Source organism: Saccostrea cucullata, unplaced genomic scaffold, assembly GCF_032062105.1.
Source record: "Saccostrea cucullata isolate Sc308-1 unplaced genomic scaffold, CSIRO_AGI_Scuc_v1 ctg1590, whole genome shotgun sequence".
Lineage (NCBI taxonomy): Eukaryota > Metazoa > Mollusca > Bivalvia > Ostreida > Ostreidae > Saccostrea > Saccostrea cuccullata.
Window position 1 is genome coordinate 141,617 of NW_026922860.1, and position 13,199 is coordinate 154,815.

At 33.3% G+C, this 13,199-nt stretch overlaps 1 long non-coding RNA gene across 1 annotated transcript in view; it reads right to left on the reverse strand.

Moving 5' to 3' along the window:
* Positions 1–1,356: 1,356 nt before the first annotated feature.
* Positions 1,357–13,199, reverse strand: part of LOC134262604 (uncharacterized) — a 52,128-nt gene continuing 40,285 nt past the window's right edge. The window contains exons 2-3 of the long non-coding RNA XR_009991039.1: positions 1,844–1,915; positions 1,357–1,641 (exon numbers count right to left, since the gene is read on the reverse strand). This is a non-coding gene — a long non-coding RNA (uncharacterized LOC134262604). The remainder of the gene's footprint in view (positions 1,642–1,843; positions 1,916–13,199) is intronic.

Here is a 13,199-nt window from a genome sequence, read left to right on the forward strand (position 1 = left end):
CATCACAAGTTTACCAATCTCCGTACGATAATGAGGACGCCCCACCTCTAAACTGACTTTATACAAGGTCAGCGCATGTTTGACTATCGTTGTCCTTTGAACAGTAGTTGTACATTTGCATTAGTAATGTTTTGTTAAAAGGGAATTGATAGACAAACATTCGCTCATTATAAAAGAAAAACGTCTGTTTTTCTTTCTTAAACTCACTGATTGTTGTAACCAAGGTCTGTTACACGTTTAATATTATACTTGACAACGTGATATCTTTCCTCACGTAATTTTGTGAAAACAATTTTAGTCACGTGATTTAAAAGGAGCATGTTTTAGTAAAGTAGGTCACTATGCTCGAACACGTTAGATAGTCATCCATCAATTTTTAAAATATATTTTTATTACACAGATGATCTCATACATTTTAAACTCTTTAAAATAATGTACTTGTGTCATACAGAATAAACGGAAAGATCGAAAATATAGATCTCGTCTTTTAATAGATGTAATTGTTATTCACATCGTCTAATTTTAGATTCTTTCTTATGATGTTAGCTCCGCCTCTCATACATACATATTGTTCAATTAACGGCAGATAATTGTAAATTCTCTGTTTTAGAAAAAGTGCACAGTCATCCTTTCTATGTTTTAGAATTTAGACCTAAGGGCAGATCACTCTAACTGCAGAAAAATACCTTAGAAACAGAACTCTTTAGTATGGGGCTTGTGAAAATGGTTCTTAACTCAGAAATTAATTCCTTATATTACAGTGTAGTTTAACTTAAATGCTCATTTAATTTACATGTCTATTACCAAGAGTTCTAATATGATTATTTTTCGTAAGAATGCTTTTTAAGAAGCTTTTGTACATAGAATTAAATGGATTAATTTCTTATCCTCTGTTTGAGTGTCTCTTTAAAGGTTTAAATAATGCAGTTAAACTATTCCTGTTATAGGCTTTTGATAATTCATGTAATTGGTTGGAAGAAAATAGGTATATTTTTTAGTAAATTCTGTGGATAGAAAATATAACTTTAAATTAAGTTGGAACAATAAGTGATGTAACATAGACGATTTTAATTTCAGGCCTCAGATAACAAACTAGTTAAAAGCCCCTCTAAATACAGGAAACCTAAATAAAAGGGAAAAGAATATACATTTGTTTCCCCGGAATGTTGACATTTTAAAGAAAATGTCAGTGGGATTTCCATTTCAGGTTTTGTTTCATAACTATTTGTCTATTTAAAAGTAATTAAAACAAAAATATCTGTCACCATTGATTAAACATGTTCTTTGGGTGAGAGCCTTATACTAAGCTAGGATAAAGTCATATTTTGGATTAAATATGCCTAGGTATATGTTTGCAGTGTATCAGGGTACTACATGTAGCTGAAAAATATGATGTGCAAGAAATAGGTGACACTAGGATGTTTTGCAAACACACAGTTGTAAATACAAAAGTAAAACACGTGGTCAGTTGCAGAGGATATCATTATCAAGAATTGGTATTGGACTATGAAACAAATAGTATTCATCAAGAAAGATAACAAGAATAAGTTCACAAATCTTTCTTTTGTTTGTTTATATTGGTCAGTTGCAGAGGAAATTTGTCTTGAAAGCAGATTGGCTGAGAAGAAAAAAATGAGAATCCTAGATAAAAAAAAAAATTAAAATAAACATGACGCAGTAGCTTTAAATTTGAAAAATTAACGGTTACCCTCTTTGTACCCTTTTCTCAAGAATCAGCACAAAAATTGTAGGTAAATGCCTGATTCATTACATTTGGAATTTGCTAACAAGTGACACTTTTAAAAAAAAATGACAGATGAAAAAGAAATGTTCAAAAACTCACAGTTCTTTTAAATTTGGCATCCCATTAAAGGCGTTGTCTGGAATGGTGGTTATCTTGTTGGTGTGTAGCCATCTGAAATAATATTTTGTCATAAATTCATTAAGGTATCAATTTTACAAACAATCAGATAATTTCCATTTAAGGGGGATGTACGGCCATATTTAGTGCAGTGAGAACAAAATGTAAACATTTCTTCAAATGGCTAAAATACATTATATTTTGATCAAATTCTAAACCCTTATGATAAAGATACAATAAATATGCATAACTGAATGCATGTTGTGCATATATAATCTATACTTTTGCAGAAAAATGCTTTTGATATGCATCTTAGAACTGCGCAGCTACAGAATTCAGCAGAGCCTTAAAAAATCCAAAAAAATACGCAAAGTGTGCATTAATGTTCTCTCTACAACCATTTGTTGAGAAAATGTCTAAATTTTGCACTTTTAAATGATAATTTTAAGTTCAAAACAAGGTATCGTTGTCTTCAAAAAGAGTGTAAAGAACCCTGAAAGTAGTTCATTGATAGCAGCACGTGGTCTATTTTTAGCACAGAATTTTGTTTCCCAGACCTCTTCTTAATATGGAGGGACATAACAATCTTTAAATGTAGAAGAGAATTACAGTTGCAAAATATTTCAAATAATATGAACACTTTTCAAAGAGGAATTGTGTTAAAGTGTGGCTTGAAGTAATTTATGTAGTATTATTATCAAACAGTTGTTAAATAGTGTACGTATTGAAATAAACTTTTTGATTCCAGGTAAGGAAAAATGAGCACCATCAAAGTTTAAAATTAAGAGTTTGTAAGTTTGCCACAGATAACTTATAATATCTATCAAAAGTTTAATTATCACCAATGAAACACAAAGAAATTAAACACATAAAATCGATATGAAGAACCTTGTGTTAGTATCTGCTAGTACGAGGGGTGATCGAACTATCTCTATATCTACAAAACCACAATTTAGATTAGAAGCAAATTTGGTGCACACTCAAGTTCTATAAATAGCATATGCCGAATAAAGTTTTGCTCACAATGTGAAAATAAAGTCATTATGCAGGTACTTGTGACAAAAAATGGTTGTCTCAGTGGAACTCATTCAACAAACGACTAAAATAATTATGATATATCTTAAAACTGCATTTGAAGTAACGTATAAGAATTTGTTCAAAGTTTATTAAGACAAATGACTTCCTAATAATTCAATCAATGATTGGATAGACCGTTTTAGTGAAGGAAGGCAGATGGTTAAATATGATACTTGTTATGTTGCACGGTGTAAGCAAGTTTGAATAGGGGTTAGTTTTTTAATTAAGCAATATGCTATCAAAGGTCTCCAATTTACACTTTGAAAAATACTTGAATATTTCAACAATAATATAACTATCAAATACCTAAGATATCGTTTAATTTGATCACCCCCCCTCCTATATACTCTGTCAAATAAACATTTACAATTTTCATTACAGCGGAGCAACATTTGAAAAGGAATAAAATCATTCAGAGTGGGTTAGGAGATTTAATGAATAACTTTTTTTTATTTGCCCATTTTGTCAAAATTACAATTTTACAGAGTAAAGAAAAAAATAAACACAATTAAATATTTTATAACATCTTTAAAATGACGTTTGGTGGACCTCCCAACTCAGGGAAAATTATTGGGTCCGTATTTATGGTGAGAAAAAAAATTCCTTAAAATTCAAACATATCTGTTCACAGAAGAAAAAAAAAATCCTGTAATTGGATGTAAAATAAAATTGAGTCGGGCCATTTTTAGGCAGTAGATCGGGAGAGAGGGCAACAAAATATATTTACAACAAATGGTCCTATAAGGCTAGTACATGTTCCATCACATACGTAGTAATGCAAAATTTTTTTTTAATCTTTGGTACTATTTTGAAAAAAGAACATATGATTTTCGGAAGGGGGGGGGGGGTAGTCTCTCATTTTTTGCGATGATAGATAGACATTGCATTTGCAATGGACCTTTGTTTGCAAACATTGTGATTGCTTCTAAATTAAGAAAAAAAACTATATATATTTTATCAAGCTTCGTATGTTCAATGATCGAGAGCTTACAACGTAGTCAACATAATGAGACATGATGCGTTTTTATGTCCAAACATTACTCCATACGATGTGTTGGTCATTGCAAACAATCAAGCTATTTATGTGAGGTGCCTGAAGGAAATCCTTTAACTGCCTATTTTTTCTATCTAACTGCTAAACAAAATAGACATATGTACCAACTTTTCGAATGTAAGACATGTAATTGCAATTTGTTTTTCATGCACCACATATTGTTTAACATTTTCAAATTAAATGCTAAGCATCCTCCTTGCAGTGCCCCATTTCAAAATAACTTCTATTGCCACAGAAAAAAAGACCCGACGTAAACACATATGTTTAGGGCATTTTTAGCTTTTTCTTGAGTTTTAAAGAAACCAACAAATTATCAAGACTTGTTCCACGAAAAATTAAATATAATCATGGTTATAAACGCATCTACCCACAGCAGATATATGCACATGTCAAGCACGTGCTCAGTGTATTAATATTTTCTAGGAAACTCGAGCTGTGAACAGAACAGTTTTTCCCGATTTGCTGGAGTGGGGTTAAAATCGCGTTTTTTCATTAATCAGACGAAGCGATGCAACAAATAAAAGTAGTAAGTAATATTACCTAATGATTATTACTAAGTAATTTCTTGTCTTGATGTTTTTATGGTCGCATTTATTCTAAAATCAATGTTATTCGAACTCTGTGCGACAGAGGAATGGCGGACGAAATAAACACATGGTCTCAGGAAGACACACATATGAAAAATCAAATTTTCAAGAATTCTAGATAATGACAAGAAAAAAGCGAAACAAATGGTTGTAGCCATATTATCAATGAATCAAACTAACACCATTTTCAATGCATTTTTCATCTCGTGAATGCTGTAGCTGCGCAGTTCTACAATGATTAATTTCCTCCTAATTAAAACAAAATAAACTTAATTATTTACTAATTTTGGTCTCTAACAGTAGGTAACTAGTGCATTAACACTTAGAGTTACTTTGGGCTAGTTTAGACGAGTATTAAGCGCATTCTTGGCATTTCTTATTTCACACCAGACTAGATCCAATTGGCTTGTACATCCCCCTTAACTGAGTTTAGCGAGTTCATGAAAAATGAGCTCTTAGAGGTAAGTTACATGTAAGTAAAATCAGTATTGCCTCATATACTTAAAAAATATTTAGCGTGTTTCTTCAAAATATATTTTCATAATATTGAAAATGTCAACAATTGACTATGAATCATAAAACAAAAAGTATAAATCAAGAAAAGAAATCTTGACTGTGTTCAAAGAAATCTTGACTGTGTTCAAAGAAATCTTGACTGTGTTCAAAGAATATTTTTCTTTGTTTATGCAATGTAACATGTACAGCTTCATTCAATGTCTTTGAAGATAGACTAAAGTCCTTTTCTTGTTTTGATGGATCTTATAAATGGAAATACAATACTTCTCAATAGAAATATTAATTATCATTCTTCTTATACAATGGATAATGATTCTAAGTAATTTTATAAACAATGTCACAGAAAGGTTGCTTTCATCAAAAGATGGTTATTCTCAATTGGTTCAATTTTTCATCAGCATTTATTTTATTCAACATGTACTCTGTGAAAAGAAAATAGTGCGTTGAATAAAAGAAGAAATAGGCATCGATGTACGTTCGTCGGTTATTATTTTACTCGTCAGCGCGCGAGGTATTTGATAAGCACTTCTAATAATATTAATGACCACAGTCCATATGCCTTCAGGCCCCTTATGACTTTTTGATTGAATTTTTCTTAAAGATGTTAATACGTATCAATAAAAAGGAAAGATCTGTTAACTCATTATTCTTATCAAATGGGTTTTGATTCTAAGTGATGGCATACCAGAGAATGAAAAGTCGAAAATGATGAAATTTCGAAATTACTTTTTGTTCAATTTTTACTAAGCTGTAAAGCACATTTTTATTCCAAAAAATAAACACACACACACACACACACACGTACAGAAAAAAGACCTGCATACAGTCTATAAAATCTTCTACCTTTCAGTTTTCCGTTCGCTCACCGTGCGTTCTGCGTGTGTTCACCGTTCGTTCACCGTCCGTTCTCTATTTGCTCTCCCTTCACTGTTTTCCGTCAGAGTTCATTCTTCGTTCCGTTTACTTTATGTTCAACTTACGTTCTTTACAGTCATCGTCATTTGGTACTCCGAGCTGAAAGACTCTTTTTAACAGTAAGGATTTACATCTTTGTCTAATAACTATGATACAGTCCCTGAAACGTTCTACTTTCCAACCTGAACGGTGAACCAACGCTGAACAAACGCTGAGCGGCGAACGCAGAGCGAACAGTGAGTGAACGATCTGTGAACACAACTTGGTGAACGGTGTGTGAACGGAGAACGGTGAGTGAACGCAGAACGCGAACGGGGCCCAAACGCAAGTGCGAAGCAAACAGTGAACACTAGATGAACGATTTATTCGGAATGCCTCTGACCTTTTCCTTGCATTGAAACTATTTTGTTGCATTCTGTCGTTTGTTAGGTGCTTAAATATAAATAAACATAAAATAGATTAATGAATAAATGATCAAAACAACTTTTCTGCACAAACGTATAACGTTTGAGATAAATATTTTTATAGCACGATTTTCTTTGCCGTAAAACATGATTGTGTAATTTCTTCTGAACACTTGTACACTGTAGCATACAAGATATATTCATTTTACTAATAAAACAAATATGCTTATTCTTTTAACTAATAAAATTATGTAGGTTTCAGAAGAGAAAACTACTACTAATAGAATGAATTAATTACATTGTGCAACAGTTTTAAGAAACATATATTATACATTTTCGTGCCATGCCTATTCCGTGTAAATAACGATTTTTATTATTTAGAAAGGTCTGTAAACGTATTGTATTTATACACTTGTATTTCAAAATTTTAATGCAAAAATATTATATTTTATGTGTTATTTTTTATTATGATTTATTTGAGCAAAATTCTACATGTACAAATATATCTTTAGACATTTCCCGACCGTGATTATACTCGGACAAGATACTGGAAAGAGGCATTCAAATTATTTGTAATAGATTAGATATTCAGAACTAAATAAGTAAAATCCTGTCATAGTTTTTATTTAATAAGTCAAATATCAAAGAGAGAGAGAGAGAGAGAGAGAGAGAGAGAGAGAGAGAGAGAGAGAGAGAGAGAGAGAGAGATTTAAGCCCCCTCCATTCTCGGATATCTGTATCGAATAAAATTTCATATTTTTTTCTAAATATTTCCGACAGTGAAAGTAATCACTTTTTTAAAGACAGTTATCATCGGCTTTTATTTTCCTTTATCAAATTCACACGGTTCACTCGACGTCCACATGCTTGCCTTGTCAATCAAAATCTTTCAAAGCAGGGGAGGCATGGAAATCTCGTTTCACCGAACATGCCAAACTCAAAGAGTCACTTAGTATTTCCAAGTAGTTTTAAAATTTTTCCCTATAATTTCTACATCTGGTATTCACATTTCTGCAGAAAAGATAAATAAATAACTAGTGCTAATTGTAACGGGAACCGTTACAGATGTTCCCCAAACGATCTCCAACTCCCTTTTGGTGCCATATTCCCTGTAAGCCTTATTAAATAAGACATATGTGCATTTTTGACTTTAACAACGTTTTCCAAAAAGGATACCAATTATATTAAAATTTTAACATTGCACGCGTGCCCATGTGATTGCACGTGCATAATGATCATATAATCTTGTCTACACTTTCTATATATTTATATATACTTTATATTAAAGCATTTAGTCCAAAAGTATTAAAAATCACCCATTCAAGTGTATTTTGAATTTCACTCGTTCCAAATGCACGCACGTGCGTGCACGTGCATGATGACCATACTTTCTTGTAGGAGGCCCTCATATCTATCTATGTTCTAAATCCCAACCTGTTTGGTTGAAAACCAAGGGAATTATAGCCATTTCAAGTTTTAGCCAATCAGATTGCAGCACATGTGCATCCACGTGATTTCAAGAATTTTTCTCTAAATCATATTGTAGAATATCCTAATGCATGACTATGTTTTAAATTTCAAAGCATTCCGTCAAAAATCAAAGGAGATATAGCCATTTCAAGTTTCAGCCAATCAGATTGCAGCGCACGTGCATGCGCGTGAGTTCTTGAAATTTTTTGTATATCATATTGCAGGATATCGTAATGCATGACTATGTTTTAAATTTCAAAGCATTTCGTCAAAAACCAAAGGAGATATAGCCATTTAAAGTTTCAGCCAATCAGATTGCAGCACACGTGCATGCGCGTGAGTTCTTGAAATTTTTTGTATATCATATTGCAGGATATCATAATGCATGACTATATTCTAAATTTCAAAGCATTTCGTTAAAAACCAAAGGAGATATAGCTATTTAAAGTTTCAGCCAATCAGATTGCAGCGCACGTGCATGCGCGTGATTTCATGAAATTTTTTCCATATTATATTGTAGGATATCCTAATTCATGACAATGTTAAAAATTTCAAAGTATTTCGTCGGAAAACAAAAGAGATATTGAGATTTTTGTTTCAGCCAATCAGAGCAAAGCGCACGTGCATGCGCGTGAGTTCGTGCTAATTTGACAGTGCAATACTATTAACACTATTAATATAGCCTTATGTTATGAGTTTCAAAGCATTTCATCAAAAAATGTAAAAGTTATAGCTATATTAAGTATATCAGTCAATTCACTCATTTCACGCGCACGCACGTGCAGGCGTATGCGCGCAAAATGACCTTCGTTCCGCACACCTACACTACACACCTATTAACCCTAAAAAGGTTTTAGCTCAGTTGGGTGAACAGTTTCTGAGAACACTTGCGGACAAAAAAAGTACCGGAGAACAAATAAGAAAAAAAATAATAACTAGTGCTAATTGTAACGGGAACCGTTACAGATGTTCCCCAAACGCTCCCCAACTCCCTTCTCGTGCCATATTCCCTGTAAGTTTCATCAAAGAAGGCAAAATCTGTGCATTTAAGACGTAATTAAAGTTTTCCCAAAAGTATACCAAGTATTTCAAATTTAAGCAATGGAGGCGTGCGCATGTAATTGCATGAGCGTAATGACGATATCATCTTGTCTACACTTTTTACTCATTGCATGTGCACGCACGTGCATGATGACCATACCTTTTTGTAGGTGTCCATTATGTCTGTCTATGTTCTTAATCCCATCCTGTTTGGTTGAAAAACAAGGGAGTTATAGCCATTTAAAGTTTAAGCCAATCAGATTGCAGCGCACGTGCGTGCGCGAGTTTTCATGACAATTATTATATATCATTTTAGTAGGACATCTTAAAGTATGCATATGTTTTAAATTTCAAAGCATTTTGTAAAAAACAGAAAAGATATTGAGATTTTTGTTTCAGCCAATCAGAGCAAAGCGCACGTGCACGCACGTGCATGCATGTGAATGGTGACCATACCATCTTGTAGGAGTCCTTTATGTCTATCTATGTTCTAAATCTCATGCTGTTTGGTTGAAAACCAAGGGAGTTATCGTCATTTAAAGTTTCAACCAATTAGATTGCAGCGCACGTGCATGCGCGTGATTTCATGAAAAATTTTATATATCATATTGTAGTACATCCTAATGCATGTCTATGTTAAAAATTTCAAAGCATTTCATCATAAAACAAAAAAGATATTAAGATTTCTGTTTCAGCCAATCAGAGCAAAGCGCACGTGCATGCGCGTGAGTTCATGCAAATTTGACCATGTCATCTTATGTACACAACTTATATATCTTTATATAATGAGTTTCAAAACATTTTATCAAAAAATATAAAAGTTACAACCATATTAAATATATCAGTCAGTTTACTCATTGCACGCGCCCGCACGTGCATGCGAATGCGCGCAAAATGACCTTCGTTCGGCACATCTACACAACATGCCTACTAACCCTAAAAAGGTTTTAACTTAGTTTGGTGAACAGTTTCTGAGAACACTTCCGGACAAAAAAGTACCGGAGAAGAAATAAGAAGAAAAAAGAATGATAATAATAATAATAACTAGATGCGTTCTTGTTGCTGGTGCAACAAGCAGGTCTTCCGACCGACTTCTCTTTTGCAATCTAGTCTGCATCATCCTATGAAATAGTTTCCATGATGTATTTTTTTGTTTACGTTAATTTACAGTAGTTTCTCAACACAGATCGTGATTGTTCCAGGTATTTCACAAAATATCTCCAAATATAGCTTTTAAAAATCGGCAAAATTTTCCACACTTGTTATAAAAGTTTGAAAAGTAATTTGCAACTGAAAAAAGACAAAAACAAAGAAAAAATTTGGGGAACGCCCCGAGCGGGATTCGAACCCGCGACAGTAAGACGAATTTTGGTTCTGTCATATCTTTGCAATAAACGCACGCATGAAAAAAATGAAAACATATATAGATATCGTTGAAGACGCTCTATAAACCCTGTAAATCTGAAAGAAAAATATTAAAAAACAAAAAAGTTGAAAAATTAGACTTTTTGAATTCACTTCCGTTTGCGACCGGAGGTAGGAACGAAAAAAAATGAAGGACGTTCGGCACATCTACATGTGATGCTCTTTTATGTCCATGAGTTTCAATGTCATATCTTTAGCCGTTTTCGAGAAAACTGGGGTACAAAAATCCATTTAAAAAATACAAATTTCCCCAAAAATCGCGAATGGAAGCAAATTTTGAAAAAATGAAAAACACTTCTGGAGATATTAATGTGATGCATCTTTCCTGTAAAAATCTTTGAAATCCGTACAGTCACAGCTGAGATATCGCCATAACTATGAAAAAAGAATAATAATAATAATAATAATAATAGGAAACCGACGGAAAACAATAAGGTCTTCCGAAGGAAGTCGGAAGACCTTAATTACAAATTGTCGCCTAGGTTCAGGTCAAAATATGGCGGACGCAAAATAATTCCTGAATTTTCCTCTTTAACTCCAGCATTCCTTCATTGGACAGGTCTGATGTTTGATATGAGATTATAAACCCTGTGTAAACTTTCTTAGTTTAGCGGAATCATGGACATTTTCGGCGTGATGAATGAATTGTTTACAGTAGCGATGAGGCCACCGCGCAGCTGCGAGCGGATCCAAGGTTTTATGAATGAATTAAAAAAGATGGAAATAGAGTTTGATTTCTTTTATTTTATTTAATGACATTATTCATATGCAAGTAAAAGATATACAAGAAAATGCGAGATGCTAATAAATGCAGCTGACAATCTTTATTTTCTCAAGATAATTTTTTTTCAATGAAATAATTATAAATTCTGCAGACAAAACATAGGAAGAATGAATGATTGCAAATTATCAGATGACATAAGGGGAACTAAATTTATTTATGAATGAAACTTTTAAAACGTTACTTGTAAGTTGTATATGTTATATCTGCGAATTCTACCCCTGGCTGCGCGCTTCCCAAGGGGGGGGGGGGGGGGCTGTCTTGAATATAGACTTGTAAATTACCATTATTTTGTAGATAGAATTAAGCCTTATCATTTTCTTAACTTTAAGAAGAGTGCCTTGTTATATAAATGTCATGGTCATTTTATGTAGAATGTAAAACATTAAAGCGGAATGAGCATCCATTTCAATAAATGAGAAAGGTGGGGGCTAGGTTTCTTACAGTTTTCAAAAAAAAAAAAAATGGGGGGTGGGTATAAGATGCACACACACATGACATATGTTTCATACATTTTATTTGCTAAAAACTCGACGCTGCGGAACCAGAGAAGGTTTTCTACAGGTCCATTCCCCATCACGGGGAAGACCTTACCTGCACAATGGCACCATGTGTATTACCTGTGCAGCCTATCTATGAGAAAATGAAATGAATATTTTTTAGTGTTTAAGAAAACGTTGAACCTACGCTTGCGAAAGTTCTAAGACATTCAAAGATATTTAATTTCTTCTTTATCAAATCAAGAAACTGGTTATACGTTAAATCAGCAAATAGGGGCCTTTACTTATGCCATGAATATCACAGAAAAAGATAGAAAGAAAGACAAAGAAATTTAAAAAATCGACTTTTAATCCCCTTTTTCGCGACGACCGGAAGAATTGACGACGGACAAAATGTTGTTCGACACATCTTCAAGTCATGATCTCTGATATCCGACACAGTAAGCTTTCATATCTTAAGCTGTTTGGTAGAAATGGACCGGACAAAGGTCATTTCCAGAAGTTGGTCAATACGAAAATAGTAAGAATACTAGAAACGATCTCGTTGCGAGCAACGAGAGGTCTTCCGTCCGATTCTGAAATAAAATACGAAAAATCTAGCAGAAAAAATGATAAAAAAAATTTGGACATTCGGGGGAGCGAACCCGGGTCGCCCGCGTGACAATCCAACGCGCTAACCATTCGGCCATTGAAAACACCGCTTCAAATTTTTAAATGCGAATATCTCGAGATTGCCTTTTTCAATTCTAAAACAAATTACATATTATGCATTTGCAAATGAGTCTCTATTTGAATTAATAACATCAAAGAAAAATATTGAAAAACAAAAAAGTTTTAAAATTGCATAATTTGAATACGCTTCCGGTAGAAACCGGAAGTACCGACGACGCACGAAAAGGCGATTCTGCAAACCACAAAGTCATGATCTATCATCTTCAATAAGTCTCCAGTTCATATCCTCAGCCATTTTCGATAAAAGTGCGCGACAAAATCGCATTTTAAAATCAGGAAATCGTCCATAACTTGGAACCGAAAGTGAATTTACCAAAAAAAATTACAGACTGCACAACTTCATATAATGACGCATATTTTGTGAAAGTTTCGCTGAAATCCGCTGAATAGTTTTCGAGAAATCGCGTGCACAAAATTTTGTCAAAAAAAGAATAATAATAATAATAATAATAAGAAACAATACAATCACTATAAGGTCTTCCGTGAAGACGGAAGACCTTAATAAGAAACAGAGTAAAAACAATATGTTCCCAAACTTCGTTTGGGGAACATAATAAGAAGAAACCGAGTAAAACAATATGTTCCCAAACTCTGTTTGGGGAACATAATTAACGGGAATATATACTTGTAAGGTTAAAGGAGTATGCCAGTTAAGTATAGTAGCGTGGTCCCTTTTTACACCCTTGGTTTACTGGATAGATAGTCGCGATGGGTATTTTTTTGATTTCATTTTGTATAACAAAGTATTTTTAATAAAATCATCGTGCATTCATAATGAATTATTTAACATATAAAAAAATACAAGCCAATTATTAACACCCATCGCGCTAAAAATG